This window comes from Agelaius tricolor, unplaced genomic scaffold, assembly GCF_023055355.1.
Source record: "Agelaius tricolor isolate 1412-34295 unplaced genomic scaffold, bAgeTri1.0.p SCAF_11, whole genome shotgun sequence".
Classification (NCBI taxonomy): domain Eukaryota; kingdom Metazoa; phylum Chordata; class Aves; order Passeriformes; family Icteridae; genus Agelaius; species Agelaius tricolor.
Window position 1 is genome coordinate 18,222,979 of NW_027269271.1, and position 20,689 is coordinate 18,243,667.

Below are 20,689 nucleotides of genomic sequence, written 5' to 3' on the forward strand. Positions count from 1 at the left end.
TCAGGAAGGTCTCAAAGGTTGTATCATTGTAAAAGTCAAGTAATTAAACACCCACTACTTACTGTAAAAAAAAAAAAAAAAAAGAAAAAGAAAAAAGAGAGAAAAGGAAAAAAAAAGTGTCTTCTGGGGAAAGGATGGATTTAGAAGGTCTAATTTAACACAGCAGATTTCAGTGGAAATAGAGACTTTAACTACATTCTGCTTGACTTCATCCAAAAGAAAGGGATGAGAGAAAAGATTAGAAAAGCTATTCAGTACTTGCTTTCAGCAGTAGAGCTTTGGGAGGTGACAACAGCTACTGGTAATTCTTTCCATAATCTTTTCCCCAAAACAGCATTTAGAATCCTCTTCAAAATTTGGCTCTGGATCTATGGCTTCATTATTTTTACAAAATACAAAGCCACCTCCCTTCTGTGCTCTTGGCTACAGATTAAATGTTTCAGTTCCCCAGAAACGTCTCATTTGAAAAAAAGCTGTTGCAAACCCAGGGAACTCTGTTCCACCTGATTCTACCACCTCCTTGAACACTAGAAAAATCCTGCCTTTGCCCTGAACCCATCTCAGGCTTCTCCCCTCAGTGCCATCAAAAGCTCAACCACGTTTTTGTGGCTGGCTTGCCTCTGCAGTGTCTCAAGAGAAAGAAAAGGCCACTATTTTCTTTTCTACCAGCCACCACTTCCCAGCCTCTGCTCCCGCTGCCACCTGTGGCACAATGGTTCTTTTCATAGCACAGGCATGATTAAGAATTAACCATTAAAATCTGCTACGTGCCATCACAACATCAGGGACTGGGTCTTGTAAAACATTTTGTTGGGTTTCTTTTATTACAAAACCACTGAGAAATGAAATATTTTCTCTGTAGAAATTTATCTGCTTCGAGCTTCTCAAACACACATTAATATTGTTTATTGGAAACAGCAGAATGAAGGTCTCATTTTCAACACACATCAAGTTGATTACTTACATCAATTGTTGTGATGGGAAAAAAAAGTGCTTCATTTTCTTGGCACTGAATATTGGCTGAGTTTATTCACACCTACTGAAATATAAACAGGCTTATGTTTACATTAGGTACTTTGGGGAAAACATCCTGCAGCCAGAACTCTGCAGCGCTTCAGGAATTTTAAATACAGCTATGATATTACAACCTAAATAATAGGCCTTTCTATTCACTCTTCTCTTTACAATTGCATTTCACATGTTCATTGTACTCTCCAAAGGTTAAAATCCAGACAGAAATGCAGTATTTAACAAATTGATGCTCATTTACCCCACACCCTTCATAGCATTACATTTCATCCCTGCCCAAGGGTCACTGTCGATGTAATTATAAGGCACTCAGGAGGTGAATGTTAGTTGGGGAACAGAAGAATTCATCTTTTGAATTGTCTTATTTTTTGACAACTTAGATTAAACTGTTTGCATTTACATTAAAGGAAATTCTGACTCCTTATGTAAAAGAATGACCAGAAGAGCACCTCTGTCAAAAAGTAGCCATAAAGGGGTGGAAGTAGCCAGCAATATGTGAGAGATGGAGAAGGGAAATCATCTGGCAAAGACTAGGCTGGGGTCTGGGGGAGCACACTGCCTGCCTTTGTCATGGAGTTTCCCAGCACCTACTGCCATTGTCTCATCTTCCTATCATCCCCATCTGTTCTGCTTTTCTGTGCCAGTGGTAGCACCTTCAGCTTGGAGAGGCTTTGTACTGCACCTAATATAAAAAGGCTGCTCACTTTTTTAGATTTTAGATGCTCTTTTCTTTTCAAGCAGTAAATAGATTATATAATCATATGATGAGTAGACTCCTAGGTGAGGCTATGTGGAGATCTTTGTGCAAAACATAGTAGGATTATCAACATATGGAGGGAGACCTGACTGGTGTGTACTGAACTCAAGTGGTCAATATGCTACTGAGGAAAGAAATTATTTTTAATACAGGTAAAAATCAGCAAGAAAAATAACCACATTTGATCAAGCAAGTTGAAAGGAGGAGGGATGCAGGGTGACATGCTAACTGCACATAAGGAACAATTATCTGGGGCAGCAGAGAAATTGCTGAATGAAATGTGCTCAGTAAATGAGAATGATTGGGACTGGTACATATTTTAATGTCTACTCGGTGTATTTTAAAATAAAAAGATACAGCTTTAATCAGTGTGGTATTTTTATTTTTTTAATCTGTTTTAAATTACTTCCCAAAATAATCACTTTTTGAGAGGATACAGGGGATATAGACCAGAAAAGATGATAGATACCTCTACTCAGGCTTTACTTCAATGAAGTCTACTCCTACAGAGAAAACACACTAAAGCATTTTCTTAATTCCTCTGGTCTAAAGGTTCTCATTAGCTCCTCAGACCTAATCCAGGCTTTGACACTGACTTAAAATTTCAGCTTCAGTTTCCAAAGTGTTTTGAAGATTAATTATTATCACTTTGAAATCACTTTAATCATATAATATCAGGAACCTTACCACAGGTCTATTTCACTAACATACATATATGAAAAGATTCACAGACACGTGACTTCAGAAGCATCCAAGCAAGATTTGTTCTTCTTTTATACAATATTGTTTTTTATTCACAAGAAAAGCTTTTTGTTTCCCTGTCTCATAATAAAGCTTTTTCTGTTTTGCCTTGGAAGGCCCATTTCAAAGGCAAAATCTCTGTTGAGATGCACAGCTATAATATGTACACAGGTCTAATACACTTAGCAAGAAACTGGAAGGAAAGTGAAGGCTGTGAAAGACACTGTTTTCTTGCTTTTTTCAAAATTTTTTTACTAATCAATAGAATAATTTACACTTTATCAGAAAGTTATCTAAAGAGAGGCAAATTCTCTCAGTCTCTTAGCTGGGTGGAAGGTCCTAGGAAAACAACTTTGCTGCCTGTGAAAGTTTCTGTGTGTGTGCTTGTCCATGTAGACTTTTGTCTCCCAGGCAAACATTTATTGATTCTGTTTAATCCCTGAGTTTCAAAACTGCTACCTTTGAAAATGGCCAGTGTTATATCTGTTTAGATTAAAAAAAAAAAAAAAAAAGAATTTTTTTCACCAAATAGTCAAGGAGACTTTTGTTTTCACTGGTAATATTACACTTTCCTGCAATGAGGAAGAAAACCAACATTCTCTTAAAATTTAAGTCTTCCCTTCTCATGTTGTTTAGAAGCATGATAATATGAAAAAACCCAACTTGTTCAATCACCATGGGCCATGCTGTAGGCCAATTTCTTTGTTCAAAACATTCTCAAACTAGCAATTCCACTGAAATAAAAAGGATTACTTGAATGAGTAACTCCTCTCTAAGGACTTTAGGTCTCTTCCCAGGAAACAACAAATATTTTACTTAGAATTGATCAAATTTTTTAATGTCAGCATGACCTATATGGAAACAGAGCCTGTTATTTAAACTGTGCCCAGTCACGGTGGTGTGGAGTTCAGGCATTACTTAAATGAGCAAGAGGGAATGCTAGAAAAGAGGAGTATACATGACCAAACAATCCCAGGATTTTTATAGCAACCATTGCTGATGCAGTGGTTGGTTTCACTAAAGCAAATGATGAACACAGTGACAAGAATGCACAAGAATGCTTGGAGCTTCCCCTGAAACATTTTCAGCAGACCTTTGCTCTTTCTTGAAGATGGTAGGATAACTATAGCCCTGTTTCTTGAAAAACTCCATTTGTTTTAACTGAGACCTTGAAAATCCCTGGGTTTGACAAAGGTGGGAGCATTATTGTTAATGAGATGTCTGGGAGGTTTTAAACTGTGCTGTTAGGGTGAAAATTATAAAAAAGAAAAACAGTGGCCAGTGTATACCAGTTTTTCAAATGCAGTGGAGCTGAAGTAATAACAAAAATAGCAAGAACTATAAACAGGTGTTCCACATTGATTAGGCTTCTCTGATTCTACTATTTTTATAAATTGATTAATTTTCAAATAAATAGGGTAGGAAAAGAGCATGGAATAGCATACAGCTAACTAGCTGTTGCAGATAACAAGCAGGACTTTGTTTAGAACTATCCTGCAGAACATAAGGGAAAACAAACTGAAAATCTCATTTCTGAAATGGGAAACTGAAATATGTTTTATTATACTGGGAAGTGACAAAAGCAGCACTGAGCCTGCAAATGTGAGTGTGTGCATGTGTTGTGTATGCTCAAGAGCATTTGGGCATCTTTTTCTCTTTTTCTCCTTGTCCATTATCTTAATAAAGTAAATACTTTAATTTTTGCTTCTATTTACAAGGAATTTCATTCTCATTTCTTCCGTGTGCAATACATATCAGAGTATATCTAGACATCCATCCATCCATCATCATCCTGCACTGATATCATCCAGTTAAGTGACTGGTTTTCAAATCCAGTCGACCTTGTTCAATAGTGCACAAGCTTATGGGCAAACACTCAGACTTGTGTTGTCTATAGTCTATCTAGAAGGTGGAACTTTCCTTATATGTCTGTAGCTTGTGCCAGTGGGCTTGGAAATCCTGGGATGTTTCTTGGGCTCACCACACCATCCCTGCTGCTGGGCAGGAGTCAGTCCTCTTCCATCAGCCAGCTCTTTGCTCAAGATCAAAGCACTGTGTAATGAACTGCACTTTACTCTTTGTTCTTCAAGTTTTTCCTGTACTTCCATTTTGTGCCTTTGGCATGTAAATGTCAGGCAGGTGTAATGATGTTTGAGGGGGCATGTGAAGCCAATATTTCAGCATTAGCATCAGCAAGGACCTGCTGCAGCCCAGAGGGAGCGTGTGCTGCCCTGGTGGCACAGTGGCACATGGCAGGGTGGCTGGGGCTTCCCCAGAGAGGCAGCAGGCAGCCAGCCATGGCAGCAGATGGGGAGGAGAGGAGGCAGCCAAAAGATGAGACATGTATGGATGCAACTACTGAAATGTAGCTCTCAGCTGAATTTTAAAGTGTTGACCTGTCTCTTTTAATCTTATAGTCCAGTACTGCTAAGCAGCATAGACAGTTCGTGTCTGCAGAAATTAATACTCCATTTTTCTGTCAATAAAGGATAAACTTTTGATTTATCTGATATTTACTAGTTCTAGAAAGAACTACAGGCAGTTGATTTTATCTTATAAACATATATAAACATGACAGATATAAGAAAATGTGCAGGTTTAAAATAAAAACTTAAAAGGACTTAGCCCCTCTCTGCCTTTTATTTGCATTTCAGGGATTTATGCCTTTTATAACATTAATTAAACCCCATGTAACGTAAGGAATGCTGTTCATAATGATAGAAAACATACTGGCAAATATTTCAAGTCATTATATGATCCATTGATAAGCTTTATGGTGAAAAAGTTTTGCCACTTCTGTTGAAAAAACCTGAGGTAAAGAAGAAATAGGAAACAGTTGGAAATTATTTCTGTGGGTAACTAAAAGCATGAAAAAATATCTGTGAAAAGAGTAAAAAGAATAGGACTGTTTATTCTAGAGAAAAGATAAATAAAAGGAGACCAGATAAAGTTTTATAAAATAATATATGACATAGAGAGCAGAGAGTGGAATATTCTGCTCTGGGTTTCTCATATTACACAGACAAAGGGATATTTAGTTAAAAAATGAAATTTAAAGCTGAGGGAAAAAATATTTGTCTTCTCAACAAAGAAGAATTATACCACGGAACTCTTTGTCAAAAGGCAGCACTAGTTTTAGCAGAATTAAAAATAAATACAAAACTATCATTTGGATGGTGAGAGAATCCAAAGTGATAATGTTGAGATGTAAATCATATATAACTCTAATTTCAAATGCATTGCATTGGAGGAGAAAGAGCAGCAGAAAAATATCTATTTTGGGTGAGGCATCCTGAAAATGCCTCCTACCCCGAAGCTTCCTCTGAAATGGCAGACCTGTGGGAGTGAATGACATACTGGTTACTAATTCTGTAAAAATAAGCAGGAATAAAAAAGGTTAAACATCACTTTCTCTATTATTTTTCAGTGTTTTTACTTTGAAGTAATAAAGAACCATTTAAAAAGAATATCAGGTGTTGTTTCACTTAGCTGAAGCCATAGACTGTCATTGGCAGGTAAGTGACCCAATAAGAGTGGAAGAAAGTTCAAGACAAATGCCACAGTTTCACACTTGGACATAGGCACTGCTTCATGCAATGGGCTGCGTGCCAAAAAATTTTGTTGGTGAGGAGCTAGAAGAGGTTCTGGTGATGGCTGGGAGGCAATGTCTGAGCTGTAAGCAACCCCCACATTTACTGTAATTAATGGTATGAATCAAAAACCCACTCCATCATCAAACTCCTATGGAGAAGTATCATCGCTACAGCTGCTTGGGTATTAAGGATAAAAGTGCCCAAACTAGACAGCTGAGGTGGACATTTATCAGCTCTAGTTACTGAAATTTAAAAAACCAATCAAAAAAAAAAAAGAAAAAAACAGAAAATAATTGTAGAATATGTATTAAGATTTCATATTCCTTCTTGGAAGTGTTTCTTAAAATTTAAGATACTGCAATAAAAAAAAAAAAAAACAAACCACAAGCTGGCTGTGTGCAGTTCCCTCTCCGCCTCAGTGAGAGCTGTTGGAAGTCTGTCTATCTTAGGCTGCACATCTGCCTTTCATCTCAGCAGACTTTGACTTTTCATGACATTATGACACAGAGGTGAGCACAGATGCTTATCCCTGTGCCCCGTTCCAGGCTGTCTTCCCGCAGTCCTTGTCCCTGTGGCACAGCTTCTCCCAGGACTTGTGTTACAGAGGTGCTGAGGCAGGAGGGAGGGTCTCAAGCCCGAGTTTTCCAAGGGGGTGAGAGGAGGCTGAGCCCTGTCCAGCCCGGGTGCAGTGCAGGGGAGCAGCCCCTGCCCAGCTCCGCTCAGTCCCGGGCAGCGCGGGGTGCACACGAATGCCGCTCCTTTTATCTCGACTTCATCAAGCCCTCACAGCTGCCTTCACAGTGTGTTCAAATTTGGTATGAAGGCTGTATGTAACTCTAGAGCCATGATCACACACTAAAATGCTAATAGGATTAGCATTACTGTTCTTGGGGAAGAAAATTATATCTTTAGATAAGAGGTTTTCTTCCACTTTGAAGATTTTGAGCTCTGTACCCCAAGACTGCTGTAGTTGGGGGAAATCCACTTTCTTTCTCACCATCTTTCTCTCTGCATGCTGTCCAATGGTGTCAGAAGGTTTTTCTTCCACTTTTTTCACAGCTTTGCCACGGGGTGCTATGATATTATCCTTCCACCACAGAAGGGGAAGCCAAGGCGGCAGGCAAGTAATTTACAATAATTAATGCCAGGATTACTGTCCCAAGTGTTGGTGCTGATTAGCTGCAGAGCTACCGTGCTTGTAGTCACAGGCTGCAGGTCTGACAAGGTAATTTGAGTTGAGGAAACTGTGAGTAGTTGGGAGGGTGTCTGTGGCCACTGCCCGTGAGGGGTGACATTTGTTACTTAGAATTGTTCTGTACTGTGCTGTACATATCACCATGCCACACAGAACTGCTTTCACTTGACAAAGGTATACCTGGTGACACATGAACCACCAAGGTATAAATAATTCTCAAGTCTATCTTGCAGTGGCATTTCACCTTCATTTCTTTCAGCATAAACCAACATTGTCCTCAAATTTCCCAGAGTCCCTGAATTCAAGAAATTGTGACCATGGAATCCAAAGGATCTCCCCATCCTTTCGTCTCTTTAACAGTGCTTAGTGGAGAAAATTGCTGAGTCTATTCTGCCGGATGCTTCTTTACTCCCAAGTGGGAAAAGAAGTCCAAAAATGTGTTGATTTCCAACTCAGGTCAAAAAACTTGTTGGTCACTGAGGCTTAAAGCAAGAGATGCACGCAGTGCTGGCTACAGTGCAGTGTTAATTTTTTTTCAGAGTAGACCATTTAAAATATGTCATCAAGACAGAAAAATTTCAAAAATTTCACCTATAAATGTTGCATAAAAAGTTATAAAGAGAGAAGGGGAGCTTTCTAAAATTGCTGGTTATCCTTACATAATATAGCAGAAGGAAATGAGGAAGTTTGGGCAAAATGCCTTTTCTTAAGTGATATTTCAGGAGAAAGAAACATGGGAAAGGAAAATCAAAATATTTAAGTTATAAATGAGTCCAACCGAAAACAGTGAGCTATCACACCCATCATTGTTTCTTAGGCAAAAAATTGCTTTCAGGATTATATAGCCACCGTTTGTAAATAGGAAACTGTCACCTAGCTTGGTCTTATGCTGCTTCCCCATCAGCCTGTCGTGGCCTTGCCACAGCCTCACTTACTGCACTCACAATGTTTTGAAACGTTTACTGGTTCAGAGGGTAGTTCATGGGTAAAAGAAAAAATGTTCCAACAGCAGGAATAGTCTTAGAGACATGACAGCGTGCTATTTATTGTCTGGCAAGCTGTAGTGGAAGGAGCAAACAAATACCAGAACAGACAATTGTAAACAGAACACTTTAAAGCGGTCTATCAATGTTTTATATTAAATCATCCGTTAAAATTTCCACCCAGACAAGAAGACTCTCTGCTTTGGAGGACTGCATGAAATGGTCTGTTGGAAGACACGAGTGAGTTTGTGATTTCTCTGAGTTTCATGATTGAGAAAATAATGCTGAAATAGTCCTGTGCAGAAAACAAAATACTAGTAATCATCTGTACATGTACACATGACTTTTAGAGAAAAGGAAAACTTAGTAAAATGGTCTGACCTATCTCCTATTAGCCTGTTATTTTTCAACAACTTTCCAAGATAACCAATGAAATGTGAATAATATTTAATATGATTCTACCTTCATTTATGGCTCCCTGGTAGAATTGAGGACTACTACTACAACTTTAAATGAGCTCTTCCTAAGAGGCAGATTCAAAATGATTATATTTATGCACACCAGTCTTGAAATAAGACATATCTTAACCTTTAATTATGAATTACTCTCATGGTTACAGAAAAGCAGCTGAAATCCTAGTGATGTTTTAAGAAAGTAAAATCCTGAGGTTTATTTAAGAGGGTTCTGTTACTTTAAATGTCATAATCTGAAAGCCCTTGTTAATAAAGACTGGCACAGGTCACACTGTCAAGGATAAACAATCATTCCTAAATCCTTTGTTTCAGGCTACAGTGAAACCTAATCCCCATGGTGTTCTTGACTGGCCATGCATGCATGTAGATATGCAACACTTTTTAGTACTAGTGCTTTCTTTCAAGCACGTTGCTCCTGACTGCAAGGCATTTGATTTCTGGTAATTAATCAGCTCATCATACATGCTGTGTTTCTCCCTCAGGCCCAACTCAAGTTAGTGATCCAAAACTGGCCCCAGGAAAAAAAAGAAACCATTTATGTTTTTAGTGCATGGAATAAAACCCTGATAAACAGTGCTTGGCTAAACATTGAATTCAGATGGCATTATTTATTTTTTTGCAAGATACCGGTCTGGATTTGGAGGTTGATATTTTTAACTTTTCTTTTTTTTTTTGCAAGCTATAAGCTTGTTTTTCCTTTGTAACTTGCAAGTCTGTTTACCTTGTCTGTCCCTGTAGAATGTTAAAAAAGCCTGGAGCTGCCAAGTGGGCCCCTAAATGAGACATCAAGATCACCATATTATTTTTGAGGTTTTGTGCTTCAACATCTGAACTCACTGTCTGAAATATTAGTGTTCATTTTTTATAAAACACTCTATCACATGTCTATCTGTCATCCTTTATCTTTGTGTTCCTTCATATTTGGCTTGTCTGCATAATAGCCTGGATACTGTTAATTTTATCAGATCCAGGAAACAGCTTCAGCTTGTGTTGGTAATTCTTCATGCCTGGAGATGTGGCAACTCTCATTCTTTTCAATTATGTACCAGTTGGCCTTAACTGCTGTTTGAAGAGTCACACGTTGTTACTGGGGGTCCACAAGAACATTAGAAAACTTAACAGGCAAGCTCTAACTTTTTGTTTCTTATGATTAAGATAATAACTGTGTACTTACCAAGGCACCATGTTCAGCTAGTGAAGACTACTGGCTCCCACCTCTCCATCAGCTCATGTGTTGTGGTACCACTCCTCGTTCTGCTAATGCACAAGGATTTTGAGTACTTGCTTTCTGCAGTGATGAGATACAGCCCTGCCAACATTCATTCTAGGCTGTATTTTTTTGGCACAGGCTAAGCTCTTTATGCTGGTTCTTTTCCCTATGGCAAAGGCAAGAAACTGAAAGGAATTATTTCACCTAATAGCTCCTTGCCTCACAGGGCTGCTCTGAGATTTAATTAATTAATATTTGTAAAGTGTTTCAAGAGCCTGGGATAAAGAGGTGCTATATAAGCACTGATATAAGGACAACATATTGTTATTATTAACTCCCAGTCTGATCCAAAGCCACCAAGTGAATCAAAAACGGAACTGTAGCCACCAGTGCAAAAGTGGGGATAGTTTGTCCAGCATAAGTAAAGGCAGCACACTGTATATTTATTTGCAAAGAATTCTGCATAAATATGTGCTTAAGCCATGTGTCAGTTTGACCAAGAATTCTTGCAAGACAAGAAAAAAATAAAAGGATTTTGAACACTACTACTGTGCTGTTTTTAATTTCCCTGTCTTTTCTTGTTCTTAGCATACCATCCAGATAAGGAAAATAAACCACACTGAGCTATAGATTAAGTCAAATATCAAAATCATTGCATGCTGACTGTGAAAACTCACTCATGCTGAACATTTGTGGGTTATCAGGATCAAAGAGCACTTCAATATTTATCAAAAAGCATAGCCCACCACGATTTAGTCTTCATTAACCTGGTGTGCATTTGAAGAACTCAATAGAGCTAATGCAGTCCAAGCTAAAGCTGACATTTTTTGACTTAGGAAAACATTTATCCTCTTGAAGAGATATGTATCAGTTTGTAAATGTTGTGAAAGGGCAGAATAACCTAAGGCTCACATATGCTATTGGGTTGTCTGAAATTTAGCTTTACAGAGCTGAATTATGCTTTGCACAGAGTCAAGAATGAACTTGTCATTTCTGTAATACCAGTAAAGCTTATTTCACGTATAATGGGACATCCTGCTGTGCATAGATGATACAATTTTTCTAGTTGGATTTAAAAATATTAAAATGAAAAAGAGGTTAAATTAGGCTGTGAAAGCTTGGGCATGTGTGATACAAAGGGTGTGCAATCAGCTGTAGGGAGTTTTGGTACTCCCCCTGCTACTTTTGGCTGATTGGGTTTCATGTCTGAACAAGACCTCGAGGAGTTTAGTGCATGTAAAAGACTCTCCCCCATATACAGAAAGGAATATGGATCGTGATGGGTGTTAGTTCTGATTCCCTGGCACTGCCTCTAGCTTTTTCAATCTGTTCTTACTGTGCAACTAATGCTCATATCCATGATGTTCATCTAGAGAAAGATCATTTGAAAACTTGCCGTGCTAAAACAGTAAGTTAGTATTGCAAAATTAAAAGAAAAGAAAGTATTTTGCATACTGATGACATAGGATACATACGTATGTCAGGGAGAGAAATCAAAACAGAGATTATGGCACAGGACCTAGACTCCTGGCTCAGCTTTTCTGTCAGTTTCTTTTCATGACTTAAGCAAGTTGTTTCATTTCTTCAGGTGACAATGATGTGTTGCAAATATTTTCTTTTATTTTCTCTGTATGAAACAGCAGGAAGGGAAGCAAATGGGAGCAGGTATATATGACCAAGAGTGCCAAATAGATAAAGAGGAATTGGGAGCTTGATGCTTAAAGAAAAATAAAAGCCAAATTCCAGTCAACAACTTCTGGCTGGTTGGAGCTCAAGCCTAAGAATGTTTCAGGCAAAGGGAGTTAGGCACAGTTTGCTGCTGATTTGCTCCATATTCTTTCTGAACACCTGAAAATTTTCTTCTAATGTGTAATACCTTAATGGAATGAGAAAGCTGGTGAGCCTTGGACACCCATTCCAACAAGAGATGCGTGTCTTTTACGTTAAACTGAATCATAGTTTGACCCAGAACTGGTAAGCGATTCCTTCACTATCTCCTCTTGAATCTCGTAATTATTGCATTCTTGCATTTCTTCTACTGGGATAATATGGAAATAAAGCAGAGTAGTTGGGGAGCATGGTGGTCACAGGTGGACAGTGAAGCATTGCTGTTCACCATTTAAGCATACTTTATATTTAATATGGTTTAACAGTGATTTCTGCATTTCATTTCCTAGCAGCTGAGTTTCTACTCTCAAATCCTATAGGGGGATGGTTTAAACAGGCACTGTCAGTAGTCTGCAGCCTGTGCAGATTTCCACATTTTCTCTAAAGCCAGGTTTTCTGGAGCTGTGTAACCATCTCATCCCACAGAGCTTGTGCAGCCTCTTGTCTGTGCTAACAAGTTGGCAGCACGTGCAAGTTGCACCAGACCACACCACAGCCATCAGTCAGGTGCTGGTGTAACAAGGCAGAGCAACAGCTCCTCAAACACAGGCTTCCTGCTGTAAAGCTGTCTGTCAGCAGGGAGTGGCCTGGCCCACATGGAAGATGGGAAAACTCTGTAATTCCATGTATCACTGAGGAACATGTCAGAGTGCTGGTTGAGACTGATCTATAAAAACCCCCAAAAAACCTCTGGGCATTTTGCAACACCTGCAATAGAAGCCTGTCAAGGGAAGAAGAGTGAATATCTGGATCTGCCTGTGTTTAAATGCAAATTAGAAGGAAAATACCAGCTGCAATGGGAACAGAACAGTGTTCTAAAGGTTCAGTGGTTCAGTTTGAATACCTCCCTTGTGTAACATCAGTGACTTACTTTTTAAAGGACCTGTGCACCTGTAGAGTTTATTGTTCTCTACTGTTTGAATTGTTTATTCTTCTAAAAAATATTTTACAGTAGATGTAAATTGGTTCTTTATACTGAGATAAATAGGAAAAAGAAAAAATATAACACAAATTAAGTTGGGATAAAGGAAGAGAGCCTTACTGGAAATTGTTAGACTCTTATTTTTTTCTGGTTTTGACATAGGGTTCAGCTGGGTTTTCCTTACCAAATTAGTTCCTCCATTGCCACAGAAAATACAGGAAATCTAAGCAGCTTCTCAAATAAATCAAGTAGAGGAGATAGCACAGCATCTTATCTGAGTTTTCCCTCTGACTTTTCCACCATACTATCCCTTTACTCCATAAACTTTGAGCAAGTTTAAAGGTGCTCCTGCAGCATAAATATAAGTGGGTTGTTTAAGATAAGGGACACTGCATGAAATGGAAAACATGAAAGCAAGCATACATTGAAACAGCCATCTGCTCAGCCTTGGAACAGGGACATTGCAGAGCTCATCTATGCATTAGTGGTGCCATTTAATGCAGTTCCTAACAAAAAGAGTTAATAAAATTCATGGCTGTAGCTGATTCAGATTATAATGTCCTGCTAGAAAAGGCCTGTACCATTGCTCTGTGAATCTGTGCACAGAATGGTAACATGTACCATAAGGCAGACTAAAGAGCTTCAGGTTTCTATTGCTGCAGATAGGCAGACTCAGTTTACAAGGGAGCTGGAAAACCCTTCTGGATTGGCAGCAAGAGGCAACCTGTGCTCCTGAGGCAATCACAGCCAAAGCTGTCCCCAAGCCTGGGAGCTACGTGCTCTTAATAGCCAACAACTGTGCCAACAGAGTAAGTACTGAAGAGGAGGTATGGAACAACTGTTATTTACATCACTGGAAAATTGTTAAGAAATGGGATATAAGGTCAATGGAGTCTTAAAACACCTCATCAGCATTATCTGCTTCTATGCTCAGTTATTTTGCACATGGTGGTCCACAATGGAGCCTTTCAACATTTACCTTTTGCTTGGGAGCTCACTTGCTGTGTTACTTACCAGGGGAAGTAAGTTGATGGCACATGGCAATACTGCAGGAAGGGTAATTACATGCAAATAGATGCTGTGAGGCTGTTAAAAGAAACCATCGTATACAAATAGTACAATTTAACAGCTTACCCTACAAATCATTGCAGTTAGTTTAAATCTGTCATTCTCCACAGAAATATTATTTCTATAGGCTGGCTCCCATTCTAAAGCCTTTAAGGGGTATATTTGCTAAGAGCTACTTCCACTTCATTTATGTTATTAAATTAGGTTTCTCAAACAAATATTGCCAGTAGTATTAGTAAGCAGTTCTTGTTTCATTTACTGAAGATGGAGCTGTGAATTCTCTGAATGAAAAATTAGAATGTTTTAACATATGCAAAAATTTGGAGGGCAAAATCCATAGCATCAACTGTTTTCTCTGCTGCTGTAAAGTGGTGCTTTTCCATAGTTTTGTGCTTTACACAAACAGAAGAATCCAGAAGTTTTTAAGTACAGAAAGATGCAAACCAACATATTTCACAGTTTACAAAACACATCTAAGATTCACTTTGTTTAAGACATTTAGAAAACAAGGTATTTAACTGCAAGATATATTAAGTAAGTGTTCAAAAGATATGAAAGTGAATGGCAAAATGCTGGAATCTTTCAGATTTGGGGGACTGATAGGCTTTGTGCATGTCTGTGTGTGCATGCATGCCTGTGCTCGTGACGTCTTTTATTCAGCTGCCAATGTAATTAACACACTACCGTGGGAGAGGAGGGTGGGGCTTATTTTCCAAATCACAAACTCCTTGTTGTTGAGCCCAGGATTGTCTCAACTGGCTGTTTCTAAACATCTCATGCTGAATTATTTAATTTGGCATAGATAAGTAAATAATGTGTAAAGAAGGGGTCTGACCCCACACCTCCCTCTTAGCTGAGGTCCAAATGTCAAGGCTATTGGGCCTGGACAGCAAGGATACATTGCATTGCCATACCCAAATCTTTTTTCATTTATTTTCTCCCAGGTGGCTTAGGGACCATTAATTGTGAATCAAAGTCTCCTTAGTGCTTAAACTGTGTTTGAAAATGAAACTTAGGCTCCTAAGCTTCTTGGAACCTTTGGAAAATTTGATTCTTGCAAGGATTTATGCCTGTTCAGTATACCCCACACATGGAGTCCCAGCACTGGAACTTTGAGTCAGAGAAATGGGGGTTTACTAGACATTTAATTGCTGGATCTCAGGTTACATGAAATAGGGTTGAAATCACAGTCCAAATGACACCTGTGACAAAACTCTCAACCATTTTTGGATTTCATTGAAGGATGTGGGATGAAATTACAGGGAAAATACCAAGCTTTACAGAGAAATGCATAGACTGGAGCTAAATGCTTTCTTAGTGTAACACAAATAAATGAATTTGGCTCAAATAAAATGAATGTTGACAAGTGCTTGTAACACTGGCAGTAGAGTTTTTTTTTTTTTGAGTAATAGTATATTAGTATTTTCTAAAAAAACAGAGGAAGTAGGAGATCCAAGTTCCCTTTCTTCCTGTCTCAGGCAAATCGAATCTATATCTGTCATCGATCACTAGATGCTGGACTGGATAACAACTCTTGTTGGCTACTATTGAAAAGCTCAGGGCAAAACACTGTGAAAATTCAATAAATGGGATCAACTTTCAAAATTAACATTAATTGAGACATAGAGGATAACAAAGCCCAGTAGAGACTTTTACTTATTTGAAGCAAATTCTCTCTTTCAGAAATTGTTCATTTTCTTGACTTTTACCCTTCTAAAATGGAAATATCAAAGAAAATCTGAAATAGATTCATGGAACAAAGCATGAATAAGTTTGTATTTTGTGAGTACAGTTTAGATGTGACAGGTTGGAGAAATTGCTGTGAATCAATACAAAACAGAATATCAATATAATACAGAATATAAAAAAGCAAATATTTAAACAGCCACGACTACTAATTACTGAGTTAAACTGGAAAAAGAGATCTGAAGGTTATTCCCACTTGAGAACAGCCTCCAACATAACTAGCAAATGAAGAACTTTTATTCTTTTCTCTCTTCGCTGTGCAGCGGTGCTGACTAATCTGCCTTTGGTGAGTCATACTTGGCTCTCTGTCTGCTACAAAGCATTGGCCACTGTCCTCATGCTTAAAAGCCGAGAGAAGTTTAAATATCAGTGCAAACAATGTTTAAATGTGCCCAGCTAATCACTGAAGGCATTGTCACAGAACAGAGGAGCGATGCAGACATATCAGATACTTTGGCAACAGTAGCATAATCCAATCATTCATTAACATAAATTAAGCTACACTGCTGCAGGCCTAAGAAATGAAGAACAAATTGGAAATGTGGAAGTTAAAAGAACTTGATTGGGGGGAACTTTCAAAGCATTATCCTACACAAACCCTGTCTGCGTTAGCCAATGGACAGGGAATTTCATTTATTGAAAATAGAGGCTTTGAAGATGCTGATTAACACAGAGTTCAGCCTTGTGTTACAGGCTAGCAAAATGACTAGACCAAGCCTTTGTTTTGAGACTTAAATAATAATGTAATTGCACCTTTTTACATCACCTATTTTTTTTCTCAAATGAGGAAGTTATCTTAGCAGTAACTAAGGCATTTCTCTGGCTTTTGAAGCCTATACATTACACTCAGGCTATAGGTATTCCTTCCATTTCCTTCTGGTTGTTGTGAGCTTTCTGAAAGTCTGAGAAGCAGTTCAGAGTGACTGAAAGGCAAGTTTATTCTTAAAGACCAGAAATGCCTTTTCTCACAGCCCACACATATCAGGGTTGGAGGTTTTCTCTCTGTCTAGACTGTGCTGTATTTTTGGTCCTGCAAGATCTATCTATGGCAGCACATTTTTGTAGCATGTGAAGTGTGCTATGCAGGGGGATTCCACTGTCCCATGCAGAGAGTGAAATTCTCTCTACATCCATGTGTCGTAGGAAGTTTCCACTGTGTCTGAAATTGAGAAATTATCTTGCAAGCATCAACGTATCTGAAGCAAAAAATTCTAATTTAGACCAAGTGACAGATGAAGCATTTGTGTTTAGAAGAATAATCTGACTGTATGGATTTCATAATCTTATTGAATACTTTATTTGAAGGATGCTTAATCAATTCATTGTGCTAAATTCTAACTTTAACTTTCCAGAAGAATCCAAGATTCTACTGTGCTCTTATACATAGCATCTAAATATATTGAAATACCTGCATTTAGTCTTTTTGATACAAAGATGTATTTGATTGGCCAGAATTGCTGGTCCTTCTCTCTTTGATGATGTAGCAATATCTGTCCTTTCATCTGTTTCTGATTTCAGTCTCCTTTTATTTGCAGCTCTTGCCACTCCAATGAACCTATTACCTTCAAAAATGCTGTATTTGAAATTATACAGAAAAATCATGTATGTATGTAGTTTATATAAACTTGATTAATATTAACCAGATCAGTAAAATTATTCATGGACTTTTTAGAGAAGTTGCAACGCTTCTCAATGGAACTGTATAAATACATTAACCCCAGTGTCTGCATCTTAATATAATTTAAGTGTGTACTGAGATTTTAAAACTTCCATTTTTCATTAATATAACAGCTTTCATGTTGTGATTGCTTTTGAATTTAGCTGAATATTTTGAAGTCTCTCTCTAACTGCATACTGTCTCTTTGCCTTCCCATTGCTCATCTTGTTGGACCTTATGAATATTTGTACAGTCTCCCTCAGGTTGCACTCAATCAAATGTTTATCATGCTATTAATTTAATACTTTTCAATCTAGCACATATGGTTCAAGATATTTCTCCAGCTGTTTTCATAATCTGAAAAAAATTTATTAAAATTAAAATAATCTATCTGGAAAAGCAGCTTGGGTTTCAATGCTTTCTAGTTGTGAATCACAGCTTCCCTCTGTGCTTGACCTGGAGGGAGTACTCTATAGCACAGAAAGCTATATTTGCCCTCCCTAGTGGTGCACAAGAACTTTCTCCCCTCTTGTTCCAGGATGTGTTAGACAACATTTGACTGCAGCAACTGGTTTGAAAGGCTTGGCACTTTTCTGATCTAAAACAGGAGGCTTAGCTTGACTCCAAAGCAAAATGGCCTGGGAGTCTGATGGATCTGACTTCAGTTGTACCTTATAGAGAAGACAGGGGTTTCAAGAAGAAAGCAGGGCGTCCTCTGACAGTGTGTTTGGGTAGAGTTTCAGGTTTGGTGGCAGGAAAAAAATGGATAAATCAATTGATAAATTGATTAATCAATCAAAATGATAAAAAATTGTTTCTAAAGGACTCTCTGCGTAATGGTTCCCTATATGTATCTAAATACTGATCTAACCTGACTCGGCACAGGATATCATTTCAAAATTGCACCAGATGCAAAATCATATATATATATATATATATATATATATATTTAAGAATAAATACAGTGATATAAAGAGTGATAAAATGCAATGTGCTGAAGGGTCTAGTGTAAGATAAAATTTGCACAGAAACACTTAGCCATAGGATTTATTAATGATTATTCCAAGCATGTGTTAACTACAGAAACAACACCATGAGCTACTCACTACAAAATGAAGAAGCAATCTAAAGGAAAATGTAATTATATGAATTATTAATAATGATAATGGCTTTCACACAGATATCTCCTTTTCCCTGTCTCTTTGCCTTACAAAGGAATAGTTTCACAGCTTGCAGCAGCTTGAGGCTGACCAGCTGCAAGTACATAACTTTTATGCAGTTAAACATTTCAATTGCCCTGTCATTTCTTCTAGATTCTCTGCTGCCTAGTATTCCCATTTTCAGACATCAGCCCATAATTTTGATCTTGAATATCTAATAGTGATTCATTCTGCAGACTTTTTCCCTAAAGATGTGGGATACATTTTTTTCCTAGGCTTATAATTTTCCTGGAGCAAGACATCACTATTTCAACAGGAAGGCAATAAAACATTTCAGAACACTAGAAACAGCAGTCTCCCCTGTAATAGATTCTTATTTATTTTTAACAGAATCAATAGTTGTTTGCAGGAACTTGCACACTGCAGTCTGTAAGTAAGGTAAGATTGAGAGTATGCAGCTGTCTCATGATTCAGGTAGTGTAATCTGATTGAAGTCTGTGGCTACTTTCTATGAAATCCACAGTGCCAGCTCTTTCAGCAGGTTCATAAGACTGACCTCTTTCCAGATGGCTCCATATATCCCTCACGAAATCCATCAATACAGTAAACTTCCTTTGCCTAACCTCTGCATTGATTGAAGTTAAGTACTGCATTTGCTAGTAGTGCTCAATGAAGCTAATCATCGCCGAAGTGCAGCTCAATGTTTCCCATTCAAGAGACTTCAAAATACCTGAATATCATAGTAATTGGTCTGCAGTTGAGTATATTTCTATCTTCATTTTAGGAGAGGATGAAGCATCCCCTTTTATACTCACATAAGTCTGTCATCATACACAAGAAAATAATGAAAGATTTATACTAACCTGTTGTTTTCTGCTATGAACTGGATGTTCGAAATAAATGTCACCAAATCTCAGTCTAAGTTTTCCCCTCCACAACACACAGTTGCTTTGGTATGAGTAGTAGTTAAGTGTATGAAAATTAATAATTTTTAGTCCCCAACTCTGTCTTCCCCCCGTCCCTTCCCCTCTCCACCCACAAATGACATTACTACCATAACTGGATAACTGGAGTATTATCTCTGACTGGAACTCAACTTTAATTAGAATTTTGACTGGCATTAGAATCTAAAAGTCAGAAAGGCATAGTGCTGGCAACTTACAAACTTTGCATTCAGAAGAGCAGTCACATTATTCATTCCTATTCTACTAAAATATTCCCTTGAGAAGGGTTGGAGTATACGTAAACTTAAATAAAACTCTGTTACTGAGAAGAAATTCCTAAACATGTACATCTCTCAGTGGCATAATTTTGATTTATTTTGATTTATATTAAGAGGAAAGACCCACATATTGCATGCTTTTAGAGTTTTATTACTTCTGATGCAATAGATATGTACAAGCTATGCAATGGTATTGCTAAAAGGATGTTCATAACATAGAAGACAAGACAAAATAAATGACTTATAGCACTGATTTGTACTTTACATGGAGATAACCAAAGGAGTTTTATGGGCACCCCTCAGGTGCACATTCAGTGTTTTATGAAATGATGTAATGTCTTGGAGAGTCTGTCAAGGGGGCAAATGTTAAAATCAAAGCTGTGCTCAGGAAAGCAGTACAGAACAAATTTACAAAATTCAAAACTTTGATGAGCTATGGAGAAAGATATCACCACAGGCTTCTAGTCTCTATCTTCCTTCTGTAAAAAATGAGTGAAGAACACTACAATTTTCTGAAGCTCAATTTTCGTATATTATTGATTCAAACACCTCCAACAGCGGGTCAAATCCTGATGAATCTTTGCAGGGATCTGTCCTTTATTCAGGGCCATTGGTCTCTTAAAATACTTTCCAAATCAAAGGTAAAAACCTCAATATTGTTCCAATAGACAAATTCATGTTTGTGAGGTGATATTTCATACATTTATCTAGCTAATCTGTAGCATAAATACATGTGCACAGAAATGGGGAATGTGCTCAGCACTCCTTCAGAGAGTGGCACAGCCTCTGGCCAGGTGTGGCACAGGCTCTGCTGTCACTGCAGGCTGCTGCATGCTCCCAGAGAAAGAAGGGTGTTTCCTAATGGGACACAGCACTTGCTTCAGGTTACTCACATGGCATGAGATCAATGAGCAAAAACCAAAAGTACCTCATTGAAGATATTTCAGGATGTCCGAAATGCAGAGAAATGGTTTCTCAGAAGAGCAAAACCACTCAAGATGTTTTCATGAAGGCAAAAGGAAAATAGATTATAATTAAGCTAAATT